The sequence below is a fragment of the Salvelinus alpinus genome, chromosome 5, assembly GCF_045679555.1.
Source record: "Salvelinus alpinus chromosome 5, SLU_Salpinus.1, whole genome shotgun sequence".
Lineage (NCBI taxonomy): Eukaryota > Metazoa > Chordata > Actinopteri > Salmoniformes > Salmonidae > Salvelinus > Salvelinus alpinus.
In genome coordinates this window covers 82,524,521-82,540,695 of record NC_092090.1, presented here as the reverse complement: position 1 = coordinate 82,540,695, position 16,175 = coordinate 82,524,521, and positions in this window count along the sequence as shown.

Sequence of the window (16,175 nt, the reverse complement as noted above, 5' to 3'; positions counted from 1 at the left end):
AAATTTGATGATATTGTCACACATAACACACTAGCAAAACCAGACTAAACATGCAAAATGCAAACATACTGATAAAAGGAGAGACATTTACCAACTTCTCCACAACTGAGCGACTCTACAACCGATCCAAATGACTTAATAAGACAATAGGTGTGATTTATCTGAATAGGATTTAGGCCTATTGCTGATCTGAAGATAACATTTTTGCAGGAAGTCCCACAAGTTCACTGTCATGTATACATTTAATAAATTGTAAGTACAGTTAGTCACACTGAAAAGTGTTGCTAAACAAGTACAGTCATAGGTCGAGACTTAAAACTTATGGTTTGCTAGTGATATTCTTATAGTTCTGTCTCTGTGCACAATATCACATTCTCATTACTGAAAAAGTAGTGACTTTTAGCTTATCAACACACAAGAATGGTGTCATTATTAGAGGTCGACCGATTATGATTTTTCAACGCCGATACCGATTATTGGAGGACCAAAAAAGCCGATACCGATTAATCAGCCAATTTATATTTATTTATTTGTAATAATGACAATTACAACTATACTGAATGAACACTTATTTTAACTTAATATAATACATCAATAAAATCAATTTAGCCTCAAATAAATAATGAAACATGTTCAATTTGGTTTAAATAATGCAAAAACAAAGTGTTGGAGAAGAAAGTAAAAGTGCAATATGTGCCATGTAAGAAAGCTAACGTTTAAGTTCCTTGCTCAGAACATGAGAACATATGAAAGCTGGTGGTTCCTTTTAACATGAGTCTTCAATATTCCCAGGTAAGAAGTTTTAGGTTGTAGTTATTATAGGAATTATAGGACTATTTCTCTCTATAACATTTGTATTTCATTAACCTTTGACTATTGGATGTTCTTATAGGCACTTTAGTATTGCCAGTGTAACAGTATAGCTTCCATCCCTCTCCTCGCTCCTACCTGGGCTCAAACCAGGAACACAACGACAACAGCCACCCTCGAAGCAGCGTTACCCATGCAGAGCAAGGGGAACAACTACTCCAAGTCTCAGAGCGAGTGACGTTTGAAACGCTATTAGCGCGCACCCCGCTAACTAGCTAGCCATTTCACATCGGTTACACCAGCCTAATCTCGGGAGTTGACAGGCTTGAAGCACAGCGAAGAGCTTCTGGCAAAAAGCAGGAAAGTGCTGTTTGAATGAATGCTTACGAGCCTGCTGTTGCCTACCACCGCTCAGTCAGACTGCTTTATCAAATCATAGACTTAGTTATAACAAAATAACACACAGAAATACGAGCCTTAAGTCATTAATATGGTCGAATCCGGAAACTATCATCTCTTTCAGTGAAATACGGAACCGTTCCGTATTTTATCTAACGGGTGGCATCCATAAGTCTAAATATTCCTGTTACATTGCACAACCTTCAATGTTATGTCATAATTACGTAAAATTCTGGCAAATTAGGCGGCCCAAACTGTTGCATATACCCTGACTCTGCGTGCAATGAACGCAAGAGAAGTGACACAATTTCACCTGGTTAATATTGCCTGCTAACCTGGATTTCTTTTAGCTAAATATGCAGGTTTAAAAATATATACTTCTGTGTATTGATTTTAAGAAAGGCATTGATGTTTATGGTTAGGTACACATTGGAGCAACGATACGCACTGCATCGATTATATGCAACACAGGACACGCTAGATAAACTAGTAATATCATCAACCATGTGTAGTTAACTAGTGATTATGATTGATTGATTTTTATAATATAAGTTTAATGCTAGCTAGCAACTTACCTTAGCTTCTACTGCATTCGCGTAACAGGCAGGCTCCTCGTGGAGTGCAATGTAATCAGGTGGTTAGTGCGTTGGACTAGTTAACTGTAAGGTTGCAAGATTGAATCCCCCGAGCTGACAAGGTAAAAATCTGTCATTCTGCCCCTGAACGAGGCAGTTAACCCACCGTTCCTAGGCCGTCATTGAAAATAAGAATGTGTTCTTAACTGACTTAGCAAGGGTTCCTGTTGGTGAGTAATTTTATGCTAATTTATGCAAAATGTATATAGTTAATAAAAACTTTAAAGAATTTGAAGTTAGGATAGCCTGAATGTATTACTGTGATTCTAACACGGAACCCAAACCGGCTGCGCGCATGGGCCATCGTGCATACATTTATTTTGTCTCCCTACACCAAACGTGATCAGGAAACGCAGGTCAAAATATTAACATTAATTTGGGGACAGGTCGAGAAGCAATAAACATTTATGGCAATTTACCTAGTTAGCTTGCACTTGCTAGCTAATTTGTCCTATTTAGCTAGCTTGCTGTTGCTAGCTAATTTGTCCTGGGATATAAACATTGAGTTATTATTTTATCTGAAATGCACAAGGTCCTCTACTCCGACAATTAATCCACACATAAAACGGTCAACCGAATCGTTTCAAGTCATCTCTCCTCCTTCCAGGCATATTTCATCTTTGAACTTATATGGTGATTGGCATCTAAACTTTCATAGTATTACCACGACGACCGGCAACACAGTTCGTCTTTCAATCACCCACGTGGATATAACCAATGAGGAGATGGCACATGGGTACCTGCTTCTATAAACCAATGAGGAGATGGGAGAGGCAGGACTAGCAGCGCAATCTGCATCAGAAATAGAGAGGACTTCTATTTTAGCCCCTGGCAACGCAGACGCTCGTTGACGCGCGCAATAATTGAATAACATAGATTTCTACATTTATTTTTGCAGCCCTCGAGTCGTGTAGTCAGGGTATAAATCAAACCAATGTTAATTTTAGCTAATTTAAAACGGTTATAGTTAAAGTATAAATAATCTGAATGCAAGCAATCTAATTTGGGTCAGTCTGAACATCTCAATGTTGGTTTGGTGTTGATAGCTTAAACTTGTAAGTGGAGATGCGTGCCAAAATGTTCCCCATGTAAGTCTATGGCCCTTTTATTGCCATTGAAATGCATTGGGAGCGCATTTAAATATTGTTCTAGTACAAAAAGTATGGATGCTATCAAAAATTATTTCTTAAACAATTTAAGTTGGGGCTGTCTTGCACGTTTGAAAGTTGGTTTGGTATCTTTAGCTTGAACAGTTCAAGTATTTTGGGCAGTCTGCACATTTGGAAGTTGGTTTCGCGTTATTAGCTAAAGTCGTTTAAGGGCTAGAGCGACCAGAATAAATCAAATAATAATATGAGTATGTAAGAAATCTAGAGTTGTGTATTGCTTTGCAATCACACCTAAGTGGCCACACTGTGTGTCTTCAGACATTGCATGTTTATAAGCCTAGTCCTCAGATCGAAGAGGACCACAAAAATGATTAACCACAAAATGTCAGTTGATCTTTCCTTTGAAATCCTCAACCCAGCAATAGATCAAAGGATTAGGGCACTTCAGCACACAATCCATATATGCGAGACAACACCACTGTGAAATTGTGAACTAGAATATTTGGACATTTGCAGCCTTATACTAGAATGGGTAATTTGCTTTAACACAACAGTATTAGTTAGGTAGCCAAAGCTTGAGCTGAGCTCTCTGGCTGCATTGACATAATATATCTAGATTGTCTCTTAAATGCAACCTCTGATAACATATTGCAAACTGCACAGATTTACCAAATAACACTTGCTGCATTTGTTATTAGAATCAAACTTGTGAACAATCAAGTTTACACCATTTCGGTCCCAGCTCTGTCACTTGTCGAACAGGAACTAAAATTGCAAGGCGAGTGGAATCGGAACCCCCTTTGCCTTTCTATTGATCCAGTTCAGAAACATGAAACATGTTACGAAGCAAACACCTACAAAACGTGGCCCGCAATGAACATTTACCAAGACGTTAATGGAATAGATTGAATAGCCTACTCACACGTTTCCACAGAGAATCGGTGAGACTCAGACAATTTTTCGATTCCTCAATGTGTTAGCTCTGTAGTCGATGTTCGTCGCCATTTTCTCCCGCTCCTACAACAACCTCATGTGTCCTCTTCCGTCTGCGAACCAGCAACGCCGGGGTAGAGGGGCTACACACAAAACAACTTAGCAGTCACGATAGTGCCAGGGGTGGCGTGCAATGCAAATAAATCTGTCAATCAACGATAAAGCCAAAGACAGCACAATCATGCAGATGACCAGAAACTGCTTCTCCAATAGAAATCCCCGATAACGCTTGTAGGCGATGTCATGGCGACGTTGTCTAGCTAAGCGCATGCGTCAAAAAGGGTCTCTCGCGCCGAACTGCGCATGTGCATGCCGTCAAAATCAAAGACACACCTTCGAAAGAAAGTTTTTTTGACGAAAATAAAAACGTGTCAGTTTGCCACTTTCACTTGGTTGGAGTAATAATATGTTCAACTACTTAAAACATTGGCTCAAATCTAGGTTGTGTTTTTAGATTTTGAGAAAATTAACAATTAAGGAAACTTCTCTCATTGGGCGCATTGGAGTGGATCACTTTTGTCAAGTTGTTGACCATCATTATTCACAGCCTTTCAAAGAGTGTTGCATTATGATTATAAAAATGTTCCGACATGTCAACTACCTGAACTTTACTGAAATCATTTGATCAAAGGTCATGCAGTTTTTGATGAAGTCGCCTTCATGTAGCTGCAGTTTCTTCTCACCAACTGCACCATCCCAGGTAGCACAAAGGTCTGCCACATCTGGCCTGATTCTGGCATGCCAGATCTTAAACTTCTGGCCCGGGTCTGGCAGCCAGAGTCCGAAATCAATGACGGTACAGACTAGGCCCAAGCCAATCGTTCCAGATCTGGCAAACTGAAATGAGCCAAAGCTGCCATTTTAGGGCCAGAATCGGCGCAGCAATGGCCCAAATCCGCTCGATTCTACCCCTCCTCCCCCACCACCACAAAAAAAAGATTATATTAAATGTAGGCAGTAATATTGTAGCTATCAACCGAACTATGAACAACATAAACATAAAAAAAATATTTACATTTTCTCATTTTACGGTAGCATTTATATCCAAATAATTGTCACTAAATTACAGATTAAATACAAATGCAGCTACTTTGATATTGTTCTATGTGCAGACACATTCTACTGCACTGTTGGAGATAAGAACGCAAGCATTTCGCTACACCTGCAATAACATCTGCTAAATATGTGTATGTGACCAATAACATTTGATTTGATTTGACATGACTGTGTTAGCCATAGTTGGCTAGCCAGCAAGCAAGGGATAAGAACATTGCCAGCCTGCATAGCAATCAAACAAACAGTATGAACAACAATCCGCTTCTCTAGAAACATAACCAATAGAATTAACAACCATGTTTAGTGGAAGGATGAAATAGTATGAATTTACTTGAATCTCAATGAAAACCGTCATTTTTTACCAGTAAATGTGTGCTTGTTTTCTTTGGCAACTGTGGAATAAGCAGGATAAACGCCTCCGCTCTGTACATTATCTGGAACTAATAAACTTGGGCAGTATCATGCCTTCCATTATTTCCAGATAATATACAAAGCGTCAGTGTTTATCCCTTGCATGAATGTATGTGTGTATGTAAATGTTCTGTCTCCCTGGGTCTATCCGCCCTTTCCTTGCCGTGTTAGGTCCTCTCCTTTCTGCCTCTGTCTCTGTCTGGTGCAAGCTGCATCCACCTTATGAAGGACTTCTCTGTCTCTCCATCTGTAGCCTTGGATGTGAAAGTTTTTCCCCTGACAGTGCCTTTGAATAATAGAAAAAATTAGCCAAAAAAGTAGTTACAACAATTAGTCAGGTTTTGACACAACACAAAAATCATAGGAATCACAATCCAGAACTCAAATGGGAAGCACAACAACACAACACAATAACCACAGAGGTATTCAATTTCAACACAGAGTCAAACAGATCAAGAGATATCAAATCAAATTCTATTTGTCACATGTGCCAAATACAACAGGTGTAGACCTTAAAGTTAAATACTTACTTACAAGCCCTTAACCAACAATGCAGTTTTAAGAAAAATAAGTGTTAAGTAAAAAATAGATAAGTAAAACATTTAAATAACAAATAATTAAAGAGCAGCAGTAAAATAACAGTAGCGAGGCTATGTACAGGTGGTACTGGTACAGAGTCAATGTGCGGGGGGCACAGGTTAGTCGAGGTAATTGAGGTAATATGTACATGTAGGTAGATTTAAAGTGACTATGCATAGATAAGATAATAAACAGAGAGCGTAAAAGAGGGGGTGGGTGGGGGGAGGTGGACAATGCAAATAGTCCGGGTAGCCATTTGATTTGCTATTCAAGAGTCTTATGGCTTGGGGGTAGAAGCTGTTAAGAAGCATTTTGGACCTAGATTTGGCACTCCAGTACTGCTTGCCGTGCGGTAGCAGAGAGAACAGTCTATGACTAGGGTGGCTGGAGTCTTTGACAATTTTTAGGGCATTCCTCTGACACCGCCTGATATAGAGGATCTGGATGGCAACTGGCGGGCCATGGGTCTCAAAGGCCTCGGATCAATACCCCCCCCCACCCCCCCAAAAAACATTTTCTGTTATCTATTGTCAGGCTATGTCATAATAGTATTCTAATTCCTAATTCTATGGTCAGGCCACTACTTGTCTCTCACACCAGTCTCTCTTATCTTGTGTCCCTTGCACCGAATTCATGGATACAGCTCTCAGATGATAAACATATGGTCCGTGATATTCAGTTTCCTTTGGACGTCCCTACCCCATTGAAGTTGACGTTTAAAATGGTTAAGGTTAGGTAAGGGATTTGGTTATGTGTAAGGTTAGGGTAAGGGTTAAGGTTAGGTTAGGCACCGGAGCCCCCACCGAGAGTAGATGCCCACCCGGACCCTCCCCTATAGGTTCAGGTTTGCGGCCTGAGTCCGCACCTTTGGGGGGGGGGGGTACTGTCACGCCCTGACCTTAGAGATCCTTATTTATTCTCAATGTTTGGTTATGTCAGGGTGTGACTCGGGTGGGAGAATCTAGGTTTTCTATTTCTTTGTGTTTTTGGCTGAGTATGGTTCCTAATCAGAGGCAGCTGTCTATCGTTGTCTCTGATTGGGGATCATATATAGTTTGTCATTTTCCTTTTGGGTTTTGTGGGGAGTTATTTTCTGTTTAGCTGTTTTGTTGCCTGACAGAACTGTGAGCTTTCGTTTTTTCTACTTTGTTATTTTGTTGCGGTGTTCAGTTTATTAAAAATCATGAACGCCTACCACGCTGCACCTTGGTCTCCTTCTTCATCCGACGACACACAAGTAATCTAACAAATTCACAACAACTACCTTATACACACAAATACACACAAATGTAAAGGGATGAATAAGAATATGTACAAATAACATATGGATGAGCGATGGCATGCGGCATAGGCAAGATGCAGTCGATGGTGTAGAATACAGTATATACATATGAGTTGAGTAATGTAGGATATGTAAACATTATTAAAGTGGCGTTATTTAAAGTGATGAGTGATACCTTTATTAAGTCAGTTTATTTAAGTGGCCAGAGATTTGAGTCTGTATGTTGGCAGCAGCCTCCCTATGTTAGTGATGGCTGTTTAACAGTCTGATGGCCTTGAGATTTTTATTTTCTTTTGTGTTATTGACTGTACGTTTGTTTATGTGTAACTGTGTGTTGTTTTTGTCACACTGCTTTGCTTTATCTTGGCCAGGTCGCAGTTGTAAATGAGAACTTGTTCTCAACTGGCCTACCTGGTTAAATAAAGGTGAAATAAAAATAAATAAAATAAAGATAGAAGCTGTTTTTCAGCCTCTCGGTCCCAGCTTTGATGCACCTGTACTGACCTCGTCTTCTGGATGCTAGCGGGGTGAACAGGCAGTGGCTCGGGTGGTTGTTGTCCTTGATGATATTTTTGGCCTGAGGTTGAAGAGGCGCTCTAGCTGTCTGTGTGGGTGGACCATTTCAGTTTGTCCGTGATGTGTACGCCGAGGAACTTAAAACGTTCCACCTTCTCCACTACTGCCCGTCGATGTGGATGGGGGGGTGCTCCCTCTGCTGTTTCCTGAAGTCCACGATAATTTCCTTTGTTTTGTTGATGTTGAGTGAGAGGTTATTTTCCTGACACCACACTCTGAGGGCCCTCACCTCCTCCATGTAGGCTGTCTCGTCGTTTTGGCTAACCAGGCCTACCACTGTAGGGTCACCTGCAAACGTGATGATTGAGTTGGAAGCATGCATGGCCACGCAGTCATGGGTGAACAGGGAGTACAGGAGAGGGCTGAGAATGCACCCTTCTGGGGCCCCAGTGTAGAGGATCAGCGGGGTGGGGATGTTGTTTTCTACCTTCACCACCTGGGGGTGGCCCGTCAGAAAGTCCAGGACCTAGTTGCACAGGGCGGGGTCGAGATCCAGGGTCTTGAGCTTAATGACGAGTTTGGAGGGTACTATGGTGTTAAATGCTGAGCTGTATTCCATGAACAGCATTCTTACATAGGTATTCCTCTTGTCCAGATGGGATAGGGCAGTGTGCAGTGTGGTTTTCTTTTTGTAATCCGTAATTGACTGTAGACCCTGCCACATACGTCTCGTGTTTAAGCCGTTGAATTGCGACTCTACTTTGTCTCTATACTGACGCTTTGCTTGTTTGATTGCCTTGCGGAAGGAATAGCTGCACTGTTTGTATTCGGTCGTGTTTCCGGTCACCTTGCCATGATTAAAAGCGGTGGTTCGCGCTTTAAGTTTTGCGCGAATGCTGCCATCAATCCACGGTTTCTGGTTAGGGAAGGTTTTAATGGTCACAGAGGGTACGACATCTCCGATGCACTTGCTAATAAACTTGCTCACCGAGTCAGCGGCTTTGTATGCGTCGCGAAAGTTTGAGTAGCAATGAACCGGAAAGCTACCAGCTCTTGTCGCGCATTCGATATGCTGATAGAATTTAGGAAGTATGGTTCTTAGTTTAGCTTTGTTAAAATCCACAGCTACAATAAATGCAGCCTCAGGATGTATGGTTTCCAGTTACATAGAGTCCTGTGAAGTTCTTTCAGGGCCGACGAGGGATCTGCTTGGGGGGGATATACATGGCTGTGACTATAATCGAAGAGAATTCTAGGTCGGCATTTGATTGTAAGGAATTCTAGGTCGGGTGAACAAAAGGACTTGAGTTCCTGTATGTTGTTGTGATTACACCATGAGTCGTTAATCATAAGGCATACACCCCCGCACTTCTTCTTACCAGAGAGATGTTTGTTTCTGTCGGTGCGATGCATGAAGAAACCGGGTGGCTGTGTCACACCCTGGCCTTAGTTATCTTTGTTTTCTTTATTATTTTAGTTAGGTCAGGGTATGACATGGGGGATGTATGTGTTTTGTATTGTCTAGGGTTTTTTGTATGTTTATGGGGCAGTGTTCAGTCTAGGTGTATGTATGTCTATGGTTGCCTAGATTGGTTCTCAATTAGAGACAGCTGTCTATCGTTGTCTCTGATTGGGAACCATATTTAGGCAGCCATATTCATTAGGTAGTTTGTGGGTGATTGTCTATGTGTAGTGTTTAGTGTCAGCACTATTTGTTATATAGCTTCACGTTCGTTTGTTGTTTTGTATAGTTTGTCAAGTGTTCTTCGTCTTCGTTTATTAAATATGTATTCATTTCACGCTGCGCCTTGGTCCTCCTCTCTTCAATGTTACGACGAACGTGACAGGCTGTACCGACTCTGACAACATATCCTGAGTGAGCCATGTTTCCGTGAAACAGAGAATGTTACAATCTCTGATGTCTCTTGCTTCAATATATCCACATAATTTCCATTCCTCATGATGCCATCTATTTTGTGAAGTCCACCAGTCCCTCCTGCAGCAAAGCACCCCCACAACATGATGCTGCCACCCCTGTGCTTCACGGTTAGGATGGTGTTCTTCGGCTTGCAAGCATCCCCCTTTTTCCTCCAAACATAACGATGGTTATTATGGCCAAACATAATTATTTTTGTTTCATCAGACCAGAGGACAGTTCTCCAAAAAGTATGATCTTTGTCCCCATGTGGAGTTGCAAACCGTAGTCTGGCTTTTTATGGAGGTTTTGGAGCAGTGGCTTTTTCCTTGCTGAGCAGCCTTTCAGGTTACGCAAGTATAAACACCATGGGACCACGCAGCCGTCATACCGCTCAGGAAGGAGACGTGTTCTGTCTCCTAGAGATGAACGTACTTTGGTGCTAAAAGTACAAATGAATTCCAGAACAACAGCAAAGGACCTTGTGAAGATGCTGGAGGAAACAGGTACAAAGTATCTATATGAGTTTGAAGATAGGCCTTGAAATACATCCACAGGTACACCTCCAGTTGACTAAAATGATGAAAATTTGCCTATCAGAAGCTTCTAAAGCCATGACATCATTTTCTAGAATTTTCCAAGCTGTTTAAAGGCACAGTCAAATTAGTGTATGTAAACTTCTGACCCACAGGAATTGTGATACAGTGAATTATAAGTGAAATAATGTGTCTGTAAACAATTGTTGGAAAAATTACTTGTGTCATGCACAAAGTAGATGTCCTAACCGACTTGCTAAAACTATAGTTTGTTAACAAGAAATTTGTGGAGTGGTTGAAAAACAAGTTTTAATGACTCCAACCTAGGTGTATTTGCATATGTTATGGTCTTGTGAATTCTGGCTGAATTCTGGCAAAGAGTATGTTATTTTATCTCATCATGTTTACAGATTGTCCCTTCTCCCTGTTTTTGTTTACTTGGAAATGTTGATTCTGGAGACTGTTGTCAGAAGAAACTGTAACCAAGCATTTATAGTGGCTAAGAAATGCATTGCAGATAATTGGAATGTTGGTTATCCTCCCACAATGTTACAATGGATGGCAGAAATGTCAAGTTATGTATCACCAGATTTGATTTATTACAAGATTAAGGGTAAACTGGGAAACTTTCATAACGTCTGGATGCCTTATATGGAATACAGGAAGACCAAAGGAGTCTGTATTGAAAACATGTATTTGTCAGGGGAGATATCTATTTAAGCAATCCCTAGCTGCTGGGCTGCTCAGGCCTGGTCCTGGGGGTCAGCCATCCTGTGGGTTGTCCCTCTGCCCTTGGTCTAACACATCCGAAACCAATGTTTCACTAAGATCCTAAAGCTGAGTGGGGTGTGTTGGGTTGGGGCACTGGACCCCTAGGGACAGGACGGGGTGATCCAGCTAAATTGTGTGCAAGTAAAAAGAGCTACAGTACTATTAGGCCTGTGATATGAACTATACTGAACAAAAATATAAACGCAACATGCAACAATTTCAAAGATTTTGCTGAGTTTCAGTTCATTAAAAGGAAATAAGTCAATTTAAATAATTTCATTATGCCCTAATCTATGGATTTCACATGACTGGGCAGGGGTGCAGCCATGGGTGAGCCTGGGAGGGCATAGGCTCACCCACTTGTGAGCCAGGCCCACCCACTGGGGACTCAGGCCCAGCCAATCAGAATGAGTTTTCCCCCACGAAAGGGCTTAATTACAGACAGAAATACTCCTCAGCACACACTCCCAACCTCAGACGATCCCGCAGGTGAAGAAACCGGATGTGGAGGTCCTGGTCTTGCGTGGTTACACGTGGTCTGCGATTGTGAATTGCAACTGCCAAATTCTTTAAAATGACGTTGGAGGTGGCTTATGGTAGACAAATAAAAATGGAATTATCTGGCAACAGTTCTGGTTGACATTCCTGCAGTCATCATGACAATTGCACGTTCCCTCAAAACTTGAGACATCTGTGGCATTGTGTTGTGTGACAAAACTGCACATTTTAAAGTGAATTTTTATTGATTCCAGCACAAGGTGCACCTGTGTAATGATCATGCTGTTTAATCAGCTTCTTGATATGCCACACCTGGATGGATTATCTACAAAATGCTCACTAACAGGGATGTAAACAAATTTGTGCACAAAATTTGACAGAAATAAGCTTTTTGTGCGTATGGAAAATGTATGTGATTTTTTATTTCAGCTCATGAAACATGGGACCATCACTTGTTACATGTTGCATTTATATTTTTGTTCAGTGTATATGGAAGATTTTTTGTTTCTGTGTGTTAATGTATTTGAGGTGTATGTGTTTTTGTTTTTTTCTACTTTTGTTTCCAAACCTTTCCCTTGGGAAGGTGGGAAGGACATTGTGTCGGGAGAGAGTTGGATTATGTACTAGACTGGTGGGGGTCGGGCATGCAGGCGGCTCGGGCTGGATGGGTGGTCTGGCTAAAACTTGATATAGTGGATATCTTAATAAAGACAATCTAAAGTCTTAGTATTTTTTTAAGAGTTGTTCATTTGTTAGGTTATTACTCCCATTGATGGACAGGAAAACCAACTAAATATGGTCACAGGTCACAGTGCTGTCTCCAATGACCACACTGTCTTCTCCTAACGCTAGCTGCAATGCAGTCATCCACGACAGGTATCTGTCGACAGCACCCCTTGGGATAAAGACATTTCGAAACCTGCAGAATCTGAACCAAGGAGATATTATGATATCTCGTCACATTCAATCAGCAAACCTGATTGACCATTCTTTTCATGATTTCAAGCCAGCAGTCTCTGTGAATGAGCAACTTCCCTCCTTCTTGGAGTCGTGCAATGCTGTAGTTAAGATGAACTTCTCTTGTCCTTCGGACACTTCCGCAAGCACTGCGGCCGTCTCAGCAATAAAAGCATCAACGTACAGAGTGTACTCTGCTTCCGATGATACATTTCCCGCTTTGTGGGGGACTGAAACCCCTTACAATGACACTAACGGTATCAGTCCCGCAACTGACCTGATGACTCCCACTGGTGAAACGCTGTGCGATATCCCAGACAGATATCCTTGTCTCAGTTTGCAGGTACTGGAGATGTTGCCACACAAGGATGCTGTGGTGACTGACAGGCCTCGACAGCCACTGAGTGTTTTGAAGCACAAACACCAGGAGATTTGGTTGAAAGGTTACAGCCAATCTAATAACAATGCGGCTGCTGACAACTCGTACAAAGGGTCCGACCTTTTCGTTTGTGCCTCTGATACCAACACCAACCGCTGGTGGGGGGGAATACTAGCCCAGAACCAGGACGAGCCTCATCGAGGCCGGTGGGGGGGTTGAGACTAGGTGCAACACTGTACGAGGCCGCCAGAGCAGGAAAAATCTAGTTGTAAACTTCCCCACGAGAACAGAGAGGAGCGGACAGGCCCCTCGACAGGGATAACCTTAGAACACATCTAAGATATCACTGAGGTGTACCACACTGGTCGTAAAAGAAGTCCAGCGGACTTTCCACCTCCAAAACAAATGGCAACAATAAGCATTGCTTGCCATGTGTAGTTTCAACTACAATGCAACTAGTAAAATGCTCTAATCATGTGTTCCAGTAGGATAACATTTCAGAATAAATAAGTAGGATAACTGGTCCCCTTGAGTACCAGTACCAATGCCAGCACAGTCAGTCCAGCCACAATCAGTAAGAAGGTAAGAGACCTCATGTCACGAACGTCGTAGAGAGGAGACCAAGGCGCAGCGTGATTATAATACATACTTCTTTTAATAAAGAAATATACTGAACAAACTAATACAAAACCGTGCCCGCTATAAACACTGAGTGCAGACATGCAACATCACATAGACAATAACCCACAAACCAAATTGGAAAATGGCAACCTAAATAGGATCCCCAATCAGAGACAACGATAAACAGCTGCCTCTGATTGGGAACCAATCTAGGCCACCATAGACCTACATATGCCTAGACTACACACACACACCTAGACATACAAAACCCCTAGACAATACAAAACAATCATATCCACCCTCGTCACACCCTGACCTGACCAAAATAATACACAAAACATAGAATACTAAGGTCAGGGCGTGACACCTCACAAGTCAAATTGCTATTGATGACAGCATCAGAGGAGTTAGTAGTCACTCAGATTGCAACACGTGGAAGGGAATCTCCAAATCTCCAAAACACTCTTCTGATGGTTAACACACATGCCTCTACTAAATAGAATCCCCTAAATAGTCATGAACCATGATCACACCGTGTACGACTGGTTCAGTGCTTATAGAGTACCTCCGTCGTGAGGTTAGCTTCTCCGTGGATAACATAGCTATGAAATAGACTCCTTCATACCTATCGCCACTACAATGGTGTAAGACACATTGACGTGTAGTAAAACTACGACAGGTCCCCTTAACATATGTCTTGAGGTCGACATCAATTCTTACTAACCTCAAGGCATTGACATGGAAATTATCTAATGACGTCAGACTCATCCTGAACAGGTTGCAGCCTACCAGGATACTTGGTTTTCTTTCCCTTGGTATGTGCGCTTGTGTAAGGATAAACGCACAAGTACAACAGAACATTTAATGAGGTTTTATGCTAGGATCACTTAAAGAGTCCAAGCCAAATACCAGCCTTAATAAAGTTCAACATTTACCCTGAGGCCTTTGACTCTACAGCTACAGTACTCACTAGTTTCTCCCCAGAGGTCCATAGGTCATCCCTTTAGACTGTCCGAAGCTAGGTGCCTTACAGCTGTAGACTTATCATGTAGTTATCAACTTAGGATAGTGCCCTAAGCAACACACTACCAAGTAGGAACACCCTAGATATGACATTAGACAATGCCATGATAGGGTCATTTTGCCAAGACCGTGGGCACATATGGAATACAGTCCCATTAGATGATTAAGGTGTTATAACTATATTTTGTATATCTTTTCTTTATGCTTTTATTCAATTTTTTGTTTCATTGTCTTTGACACTTAGGAAGTGATAGAGCCATAAACAAGTTTCCAATACAACCATCAGTTAGTGCCACAATGCATTTGGGGATGAAACGTAATTATATATTTTGTGAATGTGTGCGTTGTTAACATCTTCCTAAGTTAATGCCCAGATCTACCAGCCTGGATCACCAGACGACGGGTCCGGAACGGTGATCCCCAACCCGGACATCCGCTGCCCATTCTTGTGGTGGACTGCTCCGTTGGAAGAAAGCCTACCAGGGTAAACCACCAGAGGGGGGCCGCAACGCCCCCCGGTTTTATGACTAAACAACCAGATCGTAAATACCTTGTAGGAACTCTGCTTTTGGCTCTACAGTATTGACACAAGATAATTGCACACATAATTCTCATTGTTTACTGATAAGCAAGCAGTATATTTGAGCCAAGGGCACCTGAGTGGCACAGCGGTCTAAGGCACTGCATTTCAGTGCAAGAGGTGTCAGTCCTTGGTTCAAATCCAGGCTGTATCAGGCCAGCATCCCAGAGTCGCCTCTTCACTGCTGACATTGAGACTGGTGTTTTGCGGGTACTATTTAATGAAGCTGCTAGTTGAGGACTTGTGAGGAATCTGTTTCTCAAACTTGACATTCTAATGTACTTGTCCTCTTGCTCAGTTGCGCACCGGGGCCTCACACTCCTCTTTCTATTCTGGTTAGAGACAGTTTGCGCTGTTCTGTGAAGGGAGTAGTACACAACTTTGTACGAGATCTTCAGTTTCTTGGCAATTTCTCACATGGAATAGCCTTCATTTCTCAGAACAAGAATAGACTGACAAGTTTCAGGAGAAAGTTCTTTGTTTCTATCCATTTTGAACCTGTAATCGAACCCACAAATGCTGATGCTCCAGATACTCAGCTAGTCTAAAGAAGCCCAGTTTTATTGCTTCTTTAAATCAGAACAACAGTTTTCAGCTGTGCTAACATAATTGCAAAAGGGTTTTCTAATGATCAATTAGCCTTTTAAAATGATAAACTTGGATTAGCTAACACAACGTGCCATTGGAATACAGGAGTGATGGTTGCTGATAATGGGCCTCTGTACACCTATGTAGACATTCCAGCTACAATAGTCATTTACAACATTAACAATGTCTACACTGTATTTCTGATCAATTTTATGTTATTTTAATGGACAAAAAATGTGCTTTTCTTTCAAAAACAAGGACATTTCTAAGTGACCCCAAACTTTTTAATGGTACTGTATATTTTAGGCTATTTATATCGGAAAGTGGTATAAACCTGTATAAACTGTATGTATAATTATATGATAATATTTTAGGCTGACTATAATTCCCTTACATAATTTCTGATACATCACATGCCATACTTTTATTTTCCTGTCCTGCATAAGTACAAGCAGGAAATGCATCCCCTATGGCTCTAATGCCATTGATTCCAATTAGACTGGTTTTGGATTTCTCC